Below are 6445 nucleotides of genomic sequence, written 5' to 3'. Positions count from 1 at the left end.
ATACGACCACCTTCTTAAGAATTGGAAAAACGGGAGCAGCATTGGGGAGGAAAAAAAAGTTCAGGGACCTATTGATGAACTAAACTTTTTTTTTGGGTACTCATCGCTTAACTTATATATAGATAAAAAAGCAGATTCTATATATAAAAAGTGTGACAAACCCGCTCGACCTGTGGCCAAGATTTGAATTTATTGGTTCTTAATTTTTTCCCCACCTATCTTTTACTTAGCAGTATAGTTTAAAAGGAAAAAAAAAAAGAGCCAAAAGAAAAACCGTTTCTTGTACTCATTTATAACGTCACAATCATTCGCTATCATTAATATGTTTGAAGACAAAACCGTTTTCGAATAACTCCTAATAGAGAACCCACAAGCCTCTATCATTGTTTGCATCTTATAGGAAAAGGTTGGAAGTAAAAATTTGCATCAGAAGTGATCAGATATACAAAGAGGTATAATCAAACATATTAGAGGACACACAATGGCGTATATCAAATATGTTATGTGGAGCGACACAGAGTGATAGGAAATGAGGTATAATCTTTTTTCCTTTTAATTTTAATACGTTGTTGTGTTAGTTCCTTTGTGTTACGTAAGAATAACATAGTCTACTGTAATATTTGGTAATTGGTGAATGGATTTTCTAATATATTTTTGGTTCAAAAAAAAAATTTGCAAAAAAAGAATATTTTCATGTAACAACTCAAGTAATTAAGTCAAATATCCCCCTTAACTTTAGGGTTTGCACTACACTCTTTCACAAGAGCGTATTCACCCGTAAATGGTGACAATTTCTATTTTGGGTAATCAATGAATTGAAAGTATTTCCATTTTTCCTTTTGTATCTCCGCTAATCAAAACTCTATTATTTGTAGGAAAAAGCAGGATATGAAGTAATTGTTGAATTATTCAACTATCAATAATTTATGCATGTCATAAGTCAAATAAAGATAGGGTAAGATTTGCAGGAGTAGGAAGCAATTAATTTAATTTGAATGATTTCATTAAATAATTAATAATACTATTCTTATATTTCTAATGTTTTCTATATATTTGTCTTTAGAGATTTTCTTAACCCGATGTACCCATTCCATCCATTTTAGTTGTTTTGTTATTTTTATTTAATGCCTCTTTAGAACTATTACTAATAAACAAGACATTTTGACTATTATAACCTTATTTATTCTTTAACACATCTATATATATATATATATATATATATATATATATATATATATATATATATATATATTCATTCATCTTTAATCATTCATCATATATAAGTTCACTCATAACCGGCTTATAAGAACGTGAAAAAATTCTTGATTTTGAATGTCGCAATATTGTATTTTCGTATATCTTTTCTCCGGATAAGTAGTTTATAGTATCGTCATGCTTCAAAATAAAAATTTATTTCATTGAGAAATGCATTTTTGGCAAATTGTTTACCGACATGATTTTTATTATCAATTGAATTAAATAGTTCTAATTCATCTAAAAATTAATTCATGGTAAAAGGTGACAATCAATTACAGAAAAGCAATACAATTATATTCTTGTGAAAACGGAGGCACATGAATTTTGAAAGCAATTGGAGAATGAAGGTATTACTGCTAGGCCCTAGCTAAGAATTTTCTTGCCGAACAAATGGAGGCTAATCTTCATCATGTTCGATCTTCGTCGACATATCTTCAATTTTTTGGGACAAATAATTGTGAGCTATTAGATGATAATCCTTTTTATGTTTTAAGTTAAAAAGCCTTAGATTCTGAGATAAGTGACAATGTCGAATGTTCTAATTTATGTTCAAAGATATTATTAAACATATCTTTACTTTTTACAAGAAACGAAATTTAAGTTATTCTTATTATTTAATCAGATATTATCGAAGGATCATTCAGAAGTCATCCAACAAGGTCATTCGCTACGGGTAAATTTCCTTGGCCAAGATATATTTAACTATCAATATGATTTCTTTTAGGTTTAATATTAATCATGCCAACCACTTCATTACAAGCTTGATATGATAAGCCGAAACAGAAAAAGAAAAGTAATATGGAGTTATGACCACTTAAGTTGTACAAAGAAAAAAAAAATATTGGGGTATAACCACTTAAGTTGTACACTTGTACTGGTAGTGCAAAATATTCTTACATAACTAAATTAATTTTGAGCGTGAGCACAATGTTACAAAACCTGAAATACTAGTAATTTATAGTTTACCTTTATTTTGAAATAAATTTTCTATGAAATTCTTCAGACACTGCAAAGAAGCTTCACTTGATAAGATGGAGACGTCAGTTATGTCAAAAACTCCTCTCTTTTTTTCTTCCAAAACAAGGTTCAAATTTCAACAACAACCCAAAATATCCTTCAATACTATATATTTTTTAATCTCACCCCTGAATTTCAGTTATGACAAATAGTGGAGGATAACCTAAATAAGTAATTTGGCAAGCAATGACTTCCACTAATTGAAGTTGAATACATGCCACAAAGACGGGCGAAGAAAAAGAAAGCCCAAAAGAATTATATTTATCTTATTCCCTCGCTAGAGACTCTCATCGACTTATCTTTCTTTAAAAAGAAACCAAAAAAATTATTTAAGAATACTAAGATTCGGACGCTAGCCGAATCTTTTGTTGAAGTGGTAGTAAACCTTGGTAGATTTGGTGACAAAGACAACAATTTTGGACAAATAGTAAAATTCATTGAGTGCAGTTCTCTGCTAATGCGGGTGTGTGTGAGAAGATGGAAGTAGCATGAAATTTTATTTCATCTCTATCTATTTTTCCCTCCCTTTTCTAAAAACGAAATACAACATATATGCACAAGTTATTCAATATTTATGCATGTTAATACAACATGAATACACAATATTTAGGTATACACAATGTATATAAGGTGTATAAAAATTATACAATATGTATAGATAGTATATAAACACATTATAATAAGTATATGGCAACACACACATATATATATAAAGTGTGCGTTTTATTCAACCTCTCTTTCACACACACATCGGTTCTCTATTTGTTTATTTTTTTATATTAGATCTGAACTTTAACTGAGGCGCTAAAATTTTAGGGGTGGGTTAACGGTGGTAGGGTGGCAGTGGTGGGAAGAAATAGGGAGTTCACAAAGAATAAAGCTTATTGCCGATTTTACGGCCAGTTTGGTTATTGGTTTTGAGAGAGTTTGTTGGATTCTTGGAATTCTAGTCTTTTTTGTATGGCTACTGATAGTAAATTATAAAATGTGGTCTGTAACAGGAGGATGTTGCACCGTTAATTGTGTTTTCCCTTTTTATTTTAGTTTTTACTTGCGGAAGTCTTAGAATTCAAGTAAATAGTAGTGTAGGAAACTTAAAGATGATCATTTGCAATCAGAACTTAAATTATCGGTTGAACGTATTTTTTTACCACCTAAATATCTATTAGATGTGAAGAGTATTAACACCAATAATTGTACATCTATAGAGTATTAGTGGCTCCCATTTTTTCAGAAACCCTAACTCTCTTCCTCGAACAAAGAGGGCGAGAGACAGAAAACCCAATCGTTCAATACTCACAAATGGATTTCAAAACCCTAGTGGAGTGGTACACATTTATATCTTCCGATTTACTTCAATTGCTAAAGGGGTAGAAATGCGTTCATTTGTAGTGATAAATGGAAGAGGAGAAGAAGAATGAGGAGGAAGAGAAGCAGAAGGAGAAAAAGAAGTAGAAGGAAAAGGAGGAGGAGAAGAATAAGAAGGAGGAGGCATCTAATAAAGCACTTCAAATGCCATATTTGTCATAAGAAGGTTTCAACTGTTGTTGGCACAGCCATTCACGTTCTTCAGGTTCACAAAAAAAACATCAGCAAGGTACCGAACGCCAAACCCAGTTGAGAGTCAACATATATTGAAGTATATGGAATGCAAGGAATCCCACATGATGTCTTAGCTTCCCAATATGGAGAGGGAGCCCTAGTACCAGTAAATTCACATTCTTATGCCTCCGGCCCAAATACTTGTGGCCTCTCAATTGGTCCACCACCTGTTATTATAAGCCCCGGCTAGTCCGGCGAGGTACCAGACTCCACGTACCCACGTGGTGATATTATGTTGTCGGTTTATGAAATGCTTTCTCTACTTACCATGTTTTACTCCAGGTTTTCAGTTTCACATCTTATCATGTTATTCCATGTCCCATGTCATTTCTTTCGATTTTACACCGACATTCGATGTCTTTGAGGCCCCTTTCCCTGGGGCTGCATTTCACGATACACGTACTGATTTACAGGATGACGCATCTGCTTAGTAGGACTTTGCACTTATCAGCTTTTGGGTGAGCCCCATCTTTTCCGGGGTTTAGACATTTATTATTTATTTATTTTCATGATAAGAGGTGAGGTATGCTGGGGGCCTTGTCCCAGCGGGTATGTTTTCATGTTCAGACTTATGTTAGAGGTTTCATAGACTAGACAAGTCAGTTAGATTATGTCGGACTTTTAGAGTCGGTTAGCCATTTTGGCTTATTTATGATATTATCCGCATTCATGATTTAAACAAGTATTTCTATTTAATATTAGGACTTACTATGTTCACAAAGGCTCACTATGCATCCATGTCTTATTCCGCTTATGATACGTCTCGTGATGATTCAGCAAGCCATGTGGTTCGCCCGGTCACATGCAGTATTGCACCGAGTGCCGTGCTACGCCCGACCCCTGGTTCGAGGGGTGACAGGAAGAGAGCTTGGAGAGTCCCAATTGTAGTGGCGAGGTTTTGGAGAAAAACTGCAATTGCGAGACTCGTTATTTATTTTTGAGTTAATTCTTCTTACCTGCGTATCTTTTCTCCTGTATCCATTCTTTGTCTTTTTCATTTAGTTGCAAATTTAGCCCCTCTTGCCAATTATTTAATTGACTAACTTAAAGTTATACGTATTAATAAAATTATTTTCACAAATAAATATCTACTGACATATGATATAAATATAATTCAAATTACCCACATGGTATTGAAATTGAGGAAATCAGGTACCAAAGTAAAAAAATGACAAAAATGGTCCTTTATCTTTGATAGTAGGTTCAAAATAGTCTCTTAGGTATCACTTGAACAGTTTTGGTCCTTTAAGTTTATCAAAAGTGAGCACTTTTAGTCTCCCTCAAATACTTACCAAAAATTAATAAGAGACCTTAATTGTTTTAATAGAATCTATGTATTACAAATAGGCAAAAGAAAAATTGTCGCCTTTTTTCATACTTATAGTGTTATTACTTATATTGGTCAGGGTTAACTCAAGTGAATAAGATGTTAATCGTGTTTTTAGAATGCATTACCATGAATGTTTTTTGTAAGAAACTTTGTTTATTAATATAAAGATTTGAGTAGTTTAATTTAAAGTCTAAAATATATCTACTATTTAAAAAAAGAAATAGTATTTCTTTCATTCATTTTTATAAAAACTGTGCATTTTTTTCCTACAAACTTCAATATTTTTTAAGCAAAAATAAAATTATAAATTTACTATTAATTTTTTTTTTGAAGCCCACATTTTTCTGGGACCTAAAGCAGAGACTTTACTAGTCTTCACTTTGAGTTGACTTGATGCCAATGTTGACTCCTAGCTCTGCATCATTCCTTGCGCCACCCCCCCACCCCCCACCCCCCCAACCCAAAAAAAAATAAAATAAAGAGAAGGGAAATCGATGCATTTGATTCAAAAATGAAAATAAAAATTGGAGGACCATCTGTTGAGAGCAAATAAATTTACAAACTCTTCATTATACATGATGTTAAAACCATACTACCTCCAAAAGAGTATCATACGCCTGTCACGACTCCCAAGTATTGGCATAGTCTTGGGGGTTAAAGACCTAAAGGAATTCAATGAAGCCTTATTCCTTTTGGAAATTTGAGATTCGGGAACATGCTTCTTTGAAGAAGATAATAGCAGATCAATTTGCCTTATGGATTTGATTTGTGGAAAAATATTACGAAGGGACGGGAAGGGTTTAGAGCAGATGTGTGGTGTGGGGATAACACATTGAGCATTGCTTTTCCAAGCATCTTTGGAATCTCATGCCAAAAGGAGATGATTAAAAGTTTACGAAATGGAGAAATGTTTTGGGATTTGAGATTCAGGAGGTGCTTTCAGGATTGGGTGATGGCATAATTCCAAATCCTAATTGATTTACACTACATACATACTTTATCACGATACAAACAAGATATATGGAGGTGGGAATTGAGAACAATGGAGTGTTTTTTATTAAATCACATCTAACAAAAAATAAACTCTTTTTAATATGCATGGCATCAAGATCATGCTTTCGATAAGTCAACTCTCATAATATGATTAGTTTAAGTCAACTCTCATAATACGATTTGTTTGGTTCAATTATGATCACTTTTCATAATCAGCTATTCTAGACAGTGGTGATTATGTTATAT

The sequence above is a fragment of the Lycium ferocissimum genome, chromosome 2 (assembly GCF_029784015.1).
Source record: "Lycium ferocissimum isolate CSIRO_LF1 chromosome 2, AGI_CSIRO_Lferr_CH_V1, whole genome shotgun sequence".
Lineage (NCBI taxonomy): Eukaryota > Viridiplantae > Streptophyta > Magnoliopsida > Solanales > Solanaceae > Lycium > Lycium ferocissimum.
Note: the sequence above shows the minus strand (reverse complement) of the source record.